Source organism: Vombatus ursinus, unplaced genomic scaffold (genome assembly GCF_900497805.2).
Source record: "Vombatus ursinus unplaced genomic scaffold, bare-nosed wombat genome assembly UNPS02009918.1, whole genome shotgun sequence".
Lineage (NCBI taxonomy): Eukaryota > Metazoa > Chordata > Mammalia > Diprotodontia > Vombatidae > Vombatus > Vombatus ursinus.
Genome location: NW_020949696.1, coordinates 3,867,731 through 3,880,063, shown reverse-complemented (window position 1 = coordinate 3,880,063; position 12,333 = coordinate 3,867,731). Strand labels below are relative to the sequence as shown.

Genomic DNA, 12,333 nt, shown 5'->3' with positions numbered 1-12,333 from the left:
ACACACACACACACACACACACACACACACACACACACACACACACATATCATGGCTACTAGGATCAACTGGCCTAAGAAGAAACAACCTCCTTTGTGACTCTGACTGCATTCTTCTACAAGTAGTTTGTGGTACAACCTCTGGTGGCCTCATAACGTGTGAAGACTTTGCTCACTGATGGTACCAAATTGTCCCAAGACCTGACCTGACCACGGGTGGTGATGAACCACAGCTCTCACCACTCCTGTTTTAAGCAACATCAGAGAGTCAGAAGACCTGCGTTCTAGTCCTAGCCTTGCCACCGAGTCTTGGTATGATCTGAAATAATCAGTCCATCCATAAGCCTCAGTTTCTTCACCTGCAAAATGAGGGAGTTAGACAAAATAAGCTCCAGGATCCCTTGTGGCTCTGCAAGTGAAACTCAATTTAGAGTAGTCCTTTTTATAGAGTTAAGACTCTTAGCAGTCACCTAGCCCAACCCCCTCCTTGCAGATGAAGAAACTGATGCAAGAAGAGGTTAAGTGACTGGCCCAGGGTGGCAAAGCTAAGAGTGTCAGAAGGAGGAAGATTTGAACCCTGGTCTCTCTGACCCCCAAATCCAATGTCCTCTCCCTTCAGCCGAAGCACAGCCTGCCTACCACCTGATGGGTTCCTCGCTATCTGTGAATTTACCTTGATGCACACCTCTTTACATTTCTCTCTGGAATTCACTACCTGGATCTTCACAGACAATACTAGCATGGTGATACATGTGCCTGGAATTTATACTGTTTACTGTCATCCACAGATCAGATGTCACTCACATGCTGCTCAAAACTCCTCAGTGATTGCCCTTCCCCTCTAGGATAAAATACAGATGACTCTGCCTGACAGGAAAAGGCCTCCCCAATCTAGTCTCTGCCTACATTTCTAGTTATTTCTTATTGGTCCCCTATCTGTGTCCTCTGTTCCACCCAAACTGGCCTATGAACTGTTCCTCAGACTTGCTATGGCTGCCTCCCAGATCTAGAACACCTACACTGTCCTTTTCTCTTAGAACCTCTAGCTTCCTTCAAAGAACAGCTCCAGTGCTGCCTGTTTATTCAAGCCTTTCCTGATTCATCTCCCCACCTTGTTAGTGCTTTCTCCTCCCTCAATTCCCTTGTATTTACTCATCTGTGCATATTTTGGAACCCAACAGAATGACCACTCCTTGTGTTGTTTTTGTATCATCAATGCCTAGCACTGTACCTTACACAAAGTATGCACTTAATAAGTGTCTACTGAATTAAACTGATATTTGACAAGTTCTCTCAAATTATTCTTGTGGAAAATAGGAAGAAATGTGAACTAGATGATCATATAATTAGGTAAATCAAAACTAGCTGACCACAATGACTTGGACAGTTCCTAGTGGAGTGTCCCAGGGAGCCACACTTGGCCCTGTACTGTTTCATACTTTTTTCAATGAGTTGAAGAAAGACAGGCTTTTCAAATTTCAATTTTTCAAATTTACAGATAACATCGAGTTGAAGAGAGAGCTCATGCAGTAGATTAGAAGTGTCGACCATACTCAAAACCAATTAAGAGGAAAATGACAAAGGCCAAAAGGGCTGAGGGGAAACTCACTGTCAAGAGAGCTATGGATTGGTCCAGCCATTCTGAAAAGCAATTTGGTCAACTGTGCATACCCTGTGGTCTAGGGACACAACTCCCAGGCTTATACTCCAAAGAGATCAATGAGAGAAAAAGGAAAAGGGTCAATGTGTACAAAAATAGGTTTAGCGGCAAAGCACTGTAACTAAGGGGGTGACCATAAACTGAGGAATGGATGAACAAATTATGGAACATTAATGTAACAGAAAACTACTGTACTGTAAGAAATGATAAAAAGGATGGCTTCAGGGAAAGCTAGGAAAGCCTGTATGAGCTAATGCAGAGTGAAGTGAAAAGAACCAGAAGAACGTATTATACAGGAACAACAATATTGTAAAGTTAAGTAACTTTAAAAGACTTAACTCTGATCAATGCACTGGCCACTCATGATTCCAGAAGACTGATGATGAAACAAGCATGTTACCCACTTCTGACAGAAAGGTGACTCAAGATGCAGAATGAGACATACTTTTTTTGCATATGGCCAGCTCATGAATTTGTTTTGCTTGACCATACACATTTGTTACAAGGGTATTCTTATTTAATTGTGGGAGAAGTGGGAGGGAGAGAAAAATGAATGTTTGCTAGTTGAAAAATATTCATTTAATTTTTAAAAATAAACAAATCTATTAAGATCAAATTAGACACTGATAAGATGGAAAGCAACTAGGATGGTGAGGGGCCCCCAGTCCACCCCAAATGAGCACTGATTAAAGGAATTGGGGATTTTTAGCCTGCAGAAGAGAAGATGCAGGAGACACATAACTGGCTTCAAATCCTGAAGGGCTGTCATGTGGAAAAAGGATTAGAATTATCCTGTTTGCCCATCAACTGGGGAATGGCTGAACAAGCTATAGTACATGATTGTGATGGAAAACTATTGTACTATAAGAAATGAGGTGGAAATGGATTTTAGAAAAACCTAGAAAGACTTACATGAACTGATGCAAAGCAAAGTAAGCAGAACCAGGAGAACATTGTACACAGTAACAGCAACATTGTGCAAGGATCAACTATGAATAACTTAGCTCTTCTTAGCAACACAATGATCAAGACAATTCCAAAGGACTCACAATAGAAAATGCTTTCTACCTCCAGAGAAAGAACTGATGGAGTTTGAATGCAGAGCAAATCACACTCTTTTCACTTTCTTTATTTTTTTTTCCTGTGGTTTTTTCCTTTTGGTCTGTTTCTTCTTTCACAACATGACTAATATGGAAATATGTTTTACATAATTATACATATGTAACCTATATCAAATTGCTTACTGTTTTAAGGAGGTAGGAGGTGAGGGAAGGAGGGAGAAAATTAGGAACTCAAAATTTTTAAAAAATGAATGTTAAAAATTATCTTTACATGTAATTGGAAAAAAAATAAAATATGATGTTAAAAAAAGATAGCAATAAAAAATGTTTTTTGAAGATGACTTAGATCATTGATACTGTCAAAGCTATAAAGCAAGCTAAGAAACTTGAACTACCACAAAGCATAAATCTTATAATCTGGACCTGACGTGGACCCTAGAGGTGATTTAGTCTAACTTTGTCATTTCACAGAGAAGATGGGTTCCAGTAGAGGCAAATGACCTGGCCAGGGTCACAAAACTTCTGGTTCCCAGCCTCTCTCCACCACCTCATGCTGGGTTATTGCTCCAGATTTCTAAAAACTCTTCATTTGACTCCAGCAACACCAAATGGCCCTTGAAAGATCTGGCCCAGCACTTAGCCAGCACCATCATGAGCACAAAATAGGTACTGTCTGAGTCAGCACGAGTTGACCATGTGCATCACTCCTTGAAGGGGCCCCTTTTGAAGTTCAGGAATTACAAAAAATAACCATCCTTCTCTTTTCTTTTCAGTTATTTTTAGTTCACCAGAAGAGAGTACTCATTTCTCTCCAAAGCAACAACAGCCACAAGGCCAGCCCCATTTCTTACATTTCTACAATTAGCCTTTGTAAAATGCAAGGGTAGGTTAATTATTGAGCAACACATTTTCCCCAGCTTTATTGCCCATTACTCCTCTTCAAGCACTTTGAGTTCTAACCAAACTGGACTGTTCAGCGTTCTTTTATTTCATCATGCCCTCTCACCTCCATAGCAGGTCATTCATAGAGAAGGCAAAAGCTTTTTCTTGGCATCTTACACCACAACAAAGAGCACTTAATGGCCCTAAGGTTGGGGGGCTGCCAGTCAAGCAATAGTTAACAAGGGACCTTACAAGCCCCTCCTCTTCATCACCCCTCAGCAGAACAGATGACAAGGTCAGTGATCTGGGAGCAGGGGAGTTGGATTCAATTTCAGATTATCAGGCCTAGAGCTGTGACCAGTGATGGCAGGGACCACAGCCTGCCTGATCCAGTCTGTGAGGCTCTGACCCTAAGTCAGTCTCCTCAAGCCTCTCTCTGGGGCTTCTCAATCTGCTTTTCAAGCTTGTACCATGGTGGGCAATCATCATACCACCGCCGGGGTAGAACCCTTGGTTAGTACTACAACATCAACTCTGTTTGTCCTGATCAGGAGTGGAGATTTAAGTTTAAAGATTAGTCTAGCCAATCTGATTAAGAATTACGTAATCACTATCCAATCAATACCCAAGGATATTTGTGCCAATATGCTGATATACTGACAACAGGCCTATAGATGGTTCACATACATTCGGAAAACCACCTATGGCAAGTATGTCTGGCTATTTTATATACAGCAAAGGATTTGCAACATGCTTATCAGCCTGTCCTGACCAATACCTGGTTATCACAATTTACATGAACAAGTTGCTTATATTGTCAAAGTGCTTGGGTGCCTGTCTATAAAAAATTCAAGAGTCACTCATGCCAAGAGTGCTCCTACCACACCTTGACTTACACACCTCTATGTTGCCTTTCTTGATCACTTCTGGGTAAAAATGATCTCTCCCTTCCTCTTATATCACATTCTGCTTGCAAACATACTTACTTGTCTATGTATCTGATTCTCCCTACTAAAGTGTAATTTCACTGAAAGCAGAAATTATAATATTTTCATCCCTAGGGCCTGGAATTGTCCTGCACACAACCCAGATGAAGGGCACTTAATGTTGGCTGAAATTAATTAAAAACAACTACAAGTTTAAAAAACTTCTGTAGGAAACTCACAACACAACTTAAAATCATCTTTAATGTTATCAATTAATCAATATGCATTCAGCAAGTGCTTAATATGTCTTGACACTATGCTAAGTACTGAGGTATAAGACCCAACTCTGTACTCCAGGAACTTACAGTCAGTTAAGGAGACATAACGAACATACAAAACAACCTGGAAAATATCAAGGCAAAACATCGTTAAGGATTAAACTGCATATTAGAAATTCAGAGGAGAGGGAAAGCTATAAGGGAAAGTTGTGGGGAGTATCTTCTAATCATATGCCGCTTTAGGGTCTACAACAATATGGTGATCTGCAACCACACCCCTTTTTTCAGGGAGTGAAGCCACATGGAGAGGCAAAATGGCCTTCCCCTCCCTGAGTCATTGAACTAAAGATTATCAAGGCCCAAACATAAACCCAGGTCTCTAGACCCTTGAGCTAGGTCTTAAAGGATGACTTAAGTAACATGACCAAAGGTGAGAATGACTAGAGTTAATTTATAAGACAGTGATTTTGTCTGGTCTGAGCAGAATGAAGGGTGCCTATTAGCAAGTTGGGAGGGGCTAAGCAGTTATAAGAAGGAACCAGTTAAGGGAAAATGTGACTTTATTTCCTTCTTTGCAGATGTGAGGAATCAAGGGTATGGGACACCACATACGCCTGATGAGACTCAGTTGATGTACTGAACTGCTTTCTTTCCCTCTTTTTGTATTTGTTACAAGGCTGGGGGATAAAGGGAAAGGGATATATCTGGAAATGAAAGTAATAGAGAAGATACATTAATTTTAAAAAGATAAACAAAGATCTCATAGCCTTAAAACAACCTACTCACCAACTCACCCCGTGAGCATTCCAGGATTTCCTTAATACAGCCGACACAATCTTAAATGCTGGCCTACCTCAGACACTTTGACCGTCTCAAAGTACGTCAATCACCAGATCACATGCATACTTTGTAAACATTTTGTAAACAACATGCATTAGTAATATTGTTGTAAATGATGGTTTGAGTTTACAGTGCAATTAGTAAGTAGTATGACAGCCTGAGGACCTGTCACTGTCTCTATGGGAAAAGAGATGCCAATCTCCCAAGAGCAGGCTTGGAGACAGAAGGTAAGCTGGGGTAAGCTGGGCGCACTCTGCCAGGGCAGTAAGTGACACTCTGACTTTGATTTACCTCCTGGCTTTCCCACAATCACCCCTCAGGTGGGTAGACAGGCTTTATGAAGTGGTTATCCTTCATTTCAGACCAATGAGGAGCCTGAAGCAAAGATGTCTGACCTAAAGTCACAAAGCAAGTTTCCTGGATCATAGGATTTAGAGCTAAAGGGAGCTGCTCAGAGAACTCTGAGTCCAACCCTCTCATATTACAGTGGAGAAAACTGTGCCCCAGGGAGCCCAAGACTGTTAAGTTATACCAATAAGAAGGAACAGAGTTAGAAATTAAACTGAAGCCTCGAACTACAAGCCTAGAGTTCTTTTCACCCTACCCCACTCGAACCAATCTATGAATTAAGAGTTATGGCCCTGCTTGCACCAGAACAATGGGTAAGAACCCAAACAGCATGGAAACCATTTCCCAAGAGCCCCAGGATGAAGGTGTAAGCATGAAGTCACTCTCGTCAACTGGCTTCGTCGCAGGAATGTAGAAAGTACTCAGTGCCTCTCCCATCCCCCAAATGAACATAAAGACCATCTCAGAGGACAGACAGAAAACAGATTCACTGTTGCTGCTTTCCCATTCCCACCAAACTCCTTGAAGTCTGATTTTGGTAGCATTTTAAGCTTGAACGTGACTCAAATGAGTTGCTGATGTTATCAAGGGATGTGACAAGGCAAGGGAGAGTGTTATTTTCATACAAAACGAAACATTACCACAGGATTGATTCTGGAGCTAATTTTAATAAACAGCAGCAATATGGGTGCAAAACCGATTTAAAATATCTCAGCCCGATGTCACCCCTCTCTAACTGATGATCACAAACCGTAACACCCAACATATATTGAAACAAAAAAGAAACAAATATTAGAGATGGAAAGGACTGCAGCGATCACGTAGGGGGATGGGGAAAGAGTTCTTAACCTGAGCTTGCCTTTTAAAATATTTTAATAACTATTTCAATATAAGAAGGAAGGAAACAAGCATCCATTACATGCCAGGCGTTGTGTAAAGCACTTTACAAATATTATCTCATCTGATCCTCACAACAATCCTGAACGATAGGTGCTACCATTATTCCCATTTTTCAGTCAAGAAAATGGAGCTAGATAAAGGTTAAATGACTTGCCCAGGTCACACGGCTAATTAAGTGTTTGAGACTAGATTTGAAATCAAGTCTTCCTGCCACTAGGCCCAAAGCTTTATCCACTGCACCACCTAGAAACCAATAATTTGTTTCTTTTGTAATTTTATGCATTTAAAACCACTCTCCCGAGAAGAGGTCCACTGGCCTCACTAGATTTGTCAAAGGGGTCAATGACCATCCAAAAGTAAGGAATCTCTGATGCAGTACTACTCCCTCAATTTACAGATGAGGAAACCGAGTTCCCAGAGAAACCAAGTGACCTGTCTAGGGTCACAGAGGTTAGGGCAAAGCCAGATCATCCTGCCAGGCCCCTGGTTTCTCTCTCACCAGATCAGAGTCTGACAAGCAACCATAGATGTTTATTGATACCTCACTTCAATGAAGAAGAAATCCTTTGGGGCCAAAACTTCAGAGCAGTGGTTAAGCACACACATACGAAACACCTTTCTGCCCCCTGCAAAGCAGGGCAGTCAGCCATGGCAGGCCCCTGACAAAAATAACTCGGGGGCAGAGCTTCCTTTGTCTCTGCACAGCTGAAGACAAACAGAACTGAGTACAGACAAAACCCCACAGTTTGGGTAATCTTCTGCAGCTGGAGCCTTCACGGCCCTACCATGACAGCCAGCTTCAGGGTCTCACAGAGTGCCCCTCTCTCTCTTCAACAATACGCTATGACCGAGTGCTTCTTTCCAGTCCTATAACTGACAGCTGCTCATTATCTGCTGACCTTAAGAGAAGATTCGTTTTGTTTGAGCAAAATCCTGCTCTGAAGCTCTCCTACAAGAAGGTGTCTCCTGGACATATTTTAACATCAGCGTGAGGTTTTTTGAAAGATGTAACAGAAATAACTTTGTTGGATCACACTGACTAGTAACATAAAGTAGGGCAAGCCCCCCAAGTTGTCTACCACTGCTATGGAGGATGATCAGTGCAGTCAACACCGGGAAAGTATTCCCTACAGACCAATGGTTCTTACCTCTGGAGTCTGAGAGCTTGGTTTGTTTTTAAATATTCAGTTACCTATCTCAATATAGTTTATTTCCTTCGTAATCCCATGTATTTTATTTTATGCAATAAAAAACATTACTTTGTGCAGCTAGGTGGCGCCATAATGCACAGAGCCTGGACCTGGCGTCAGGAAGACCTGAGATCAAATCCAGCCTCAGACGCAGTCTAGCTGTACGACCTTGGGCAAGGCCTTTCACCTCTGCCAGCCTCAGTAAATAACACTTGAGTGCCTCCTCCGAGCGTTGTTGTGAGGACAAAAGAAGATCGTATTTGTACAGCACTTTGCAAACCCTTAAAGTGCTCCATCAACGTCAGTGGTTATAAGGATCATTCTGTGAAAGAGCCAACTGCCCAAAGGCTCCGCAGCACAAACAGGGAGGAGAAGCCCTGCTCTCGACAGACGGGTCCCCCAGATCTCAGGGGTCAAGCTGGAAGAGATGCCACAAGCTGCTGGGTCCAATTCAAAAGAGGGAGGAGAGACCAGGAGAAAGGAAGTAAAACAGATGAGGGTGCCCAGGCCAGACTGGGCATAAGAAGGACTTGAAGCCAGACCCTCTTCCTACTGCGCCGCCCTGCACCGGGGGCATCGGGCTCAGACCGCACTCAGCACCTCACTCTGCTCCTAAAGTGTTCATCATGCTGCTGAGTGTCTCAGTAATGTCTAACTCTCCTTGACCACCTCTGGGGCTTTCTTCTCTGAGACGCTGGAGTGGCTTGCCATGTCCTTCTCCAGCTCATCTTACAGATGAGGAAATTGAAGCATACAGGGTGGAGTGACTTGTCCAGGGTCACACTGCTGGGAAGTGTTGTATTGTTATTATTGACCTGTGTTTGGGTCTCACCTAGCAGACTCTAGGTCCAGGAGTTTATTTCTGTATTTCTCCCAGCCTTCGCAGTTCTCTGCATCCAGATGATCTGATACATGCTTGCTGGATGGATGGGAAGCATTAAAAATGAGACTGAGGCCTGTAGCTTTCCTGGGGGAGCTGCCCACTAACTGGGGCCTGTTAAGCTGGCCCTGGCACAATAACAATAGCTCATATCCCTGGAGCTCTCTGCAGGTTTACAAAAAGCTTTCCTATGAGGTAGAAAGTGCCAATTATTACCTCCCTTTTACAGATAAGGAAAAGTGCTTCTAGGTGATTAACTGACTGCTTTAGGGTCACACCAGTCACTGTCAAAAGTCCCAAGTTTTCTGACTCAGAGGGCTCTTTCCAAGACAGCAAATCTCTGCACTAACACATGCAATATGACATTATAAACTACACTCCAAAGTCTCATGGAGAGTGGAGTTTTCAAGCACCAGAAATATGCATGTGTATTAAAATCTGCCCTTAATTCCCATTCTTATCTCCTGCCATCACAATGAGTCACAATTTCAAGTTTACAAAGTTCACAAATCTGTGAGTTAAGGAGAGATACGTTAATATCCCCATTTTAAAGATGAAGAAATTGAGATTCAGAGATGAACTGCTTTGTCTATAGTTATGCCCAGCTATTAAGTGGCAGAGTCAGGATTCAAACTCAAGTCCTCCAACTCTAAATTCAGTGCTCAGTCTCCCAAACTGCACTGCCCCTTCACCACATCTATGTGTGAATACAGATGCAAACTGCCAAGCAGGGGGTGGTCCTGAGATGCAGAAGTGCCCCATGAAGGGGAAACAGGCCACTGATGCAGTATGGAAGACTCATAAGTGGTATGGATAGGACCCAGGGAACAGGCGCCCTATATCTTTATACCAGAGCACAAATGGGCAACCTTTCTCAAGGGAAGGGAGCTAGATGCTGTTGCCTCTGATGCTTCTGGGCACAGGCCTGAAGACTTCTTGTGATGAAGAGGCCATTTCCTTTATGTAAAGCTCTAATTATCAGCTGGGCTTTCTTACATTAAGCTGACTTTTGCCTCTCTGCAACCCCAGTTCGGTAAGGAACACTATCTTAGGCCCTTCAGAAGTCTGAGGGCAGTGATCATGTGCCCCAGTCTTCTCTTAGCCAAGGTCCATCACAGTCCCAAAAGAACAGTTAGAAGTAATTTTTTCATAAACTGATTAACTAGATAGCTGCTGGGTTAGGTTGGGAAGCCCTCAGGTATTGGGCTTGGTGACAAATGCCTGGAACAGATGATTCATGGACACATCCTTTTCAGCTGTAGGCTTCCCTTCTCATATTCCAATTAGTCTGTGAGGACCTGGAAACATTCCAAACCAATACTCATTTACCGGAATGACAATAATCAGCCCCGCAGAGTGGATCAACAGTTTTCAGACTAAGGCACTATATTTAACACTAGATAAAAGGAAAGAGTATAGTTACTGAAATTCACAGCTCACCAACTACACATGTTGAAAAAACACAGTACATTCAGGGTTTCTACATTTAAACCATTATTTCCATTCTTACCCCTCAGTGTGAACATCACTTTTTTTTTCTTTAGGTAATGTTTTATTTGATTCACACACAGACAACGGAAAGAACAAAGTTTTTCAAAATACAGTAACTGATGAAAACATTCAGTATACTTATTATAATCACTTATGTTACACAAGCGCATTGGCTTTCTAAGTTATGTTACATAACATTAACTTTTATGTTCTTAATATTGTAACACGGCAAAGTCTCTTATATTAATTTAAAGAGTAGTATCATTGGGGCTGGTACAAGAACAAGGTACAACTTCTTAAAATAAGTGTAACATTTTATACAATTATTATTGGGGAATGAGGTTTTCTACATAAGTCAATTTTCCAGAAAACCAAAGCTTACACTTTTAAAAGCGACAAAGTTTTCATTTTAACCACCTTAAATCAACATTTCTCCAAAATATATGAAACCTTTTTTTGCTTTCTTTAAGAGTAATTATAACATTTCATCTTTTTCTGTCTAGGTAGCACCATGAACAACTATTATATTGTGCTATAAATGTTCATAGGAGCTAATGAGGTGTGGAAGGCTGCTTGTTCTAACCACAAAGAGGCCCAGACTACTTTGCTTTTTGAGTTATGCCAACTTGTTTTCACTTTTTGGACTCTCTCACAGCTAGCCTGCTTGGACAACTATCTTCTTTCTCTTCAACTTGCTCTTAACTAAGCTGTAAGCTTTATGAAGGCAGGGACTGCTTTATCTCAATTTATAGAATGCTCTTTATATCTGACAGGGCTTCAATAAATGTTTACTGAATCTCATTAAATTTTAATCTCTGCAGGGCTGAGAAGCCAGATAACCAAGCTTTTTAGAAGTATGTGTAAAATGGAACAAGTAAGTTCTCAGGGTGTTGAGCAGATTAAGGGCTTTTCTATGAATGATACACATAAGTCTTTGTAGTTACTGACTTTTTCTCCCCCCCCTTTTTTTTTAAAGTTCTCACCATTATGGGCAGCTGAGGTTCCCAAGTAACCCTGCATAAGTAAAGTGTCACTGTACTAATATTTCATTAGCCATAATATGATAATGGCTAACATTTTAACAAAACTGTGGGTGAACATCACGTCTCAAAATAGTTCTTCACCTCCCTGCTTCACTCCAACTGATGGTGGAAGAGCAAAGGTGATACAAAGTTGAAAAGCTACTTGGAAAGCCAATGCCTTATAAATGCAAGGAATCATTACTCCTATTAATTATAATTCAACAGTGATCTCACCAATGGGGTGTTGCCTCCACCACTACAAACAAAGCCACCTCATCCTGGGCCATTCTTAAGAGTCACTGCCTCTCAAGTATCCTGTACAAAGGATTGGCTCAGTCTTCTCCTTCCACTAGGTCTAGTTTCCATTTCATGGTTACCAGCCACTGGGTTCTATGTTATCCCTGACTCTTGTTACAAAACCAGCTGCTATTACTATCTTAACAAAGTAAATACATTTACATAGACAAGTAGTAATGTAGTCTCTGAATGTGAGGCATCAGAACAAAATGATAAAACCTGTAAATACTTGCCTAAGGGGTGGGGGAGAGGAAAACAATTGGAATACCCTCAGAATACAGAAGAATTGGGAAAATCTAGGAGGAAAAAAATTTATTTTCCAGTGGAAAACAGCCACATGTGTTAAATATTTTTCTTGTATGCATAATTTCATATTTAATATTTCAGAGGGGAAAATACCATTACTATTGAAATTATTGCATAAAACCCCTTAGGGTGCCATGGAATAGTTTAGGCAACACTATCTCCATGGTCCTTTCAGGGATAACATTCTAGATCTAAGTGGTTTCAGGTCATCATAGCAAAGCTACCAAAGCATGTATGTCTGACAAGAATTTTC

The 12,333-nt window shown here is 41.5% G+C and overlaps 2 protein-coding genes across 3 annotated transcripts in view; both read right to left on the bottom strand.

The window, feature by feature from the left end:
- ADAT3 (adenosine deaminase tRNA specific 3) overlaps positions 1-12,333 on the bottom strand; it is a 31,455-nt gene that overhangs the window by 2,050 nt on the left and 17,072 nt on the right. The window lies entirely within an intron of this gene.
- Positions 1-12,333, bottom strand: part of SCAMP4 (secretory carrier membrane protein 4) — an 88,453-nt gene that overhangs the window by 59,050 nt on the left and 17,070 nt on the right. The window lies entirely within an intron of this gene.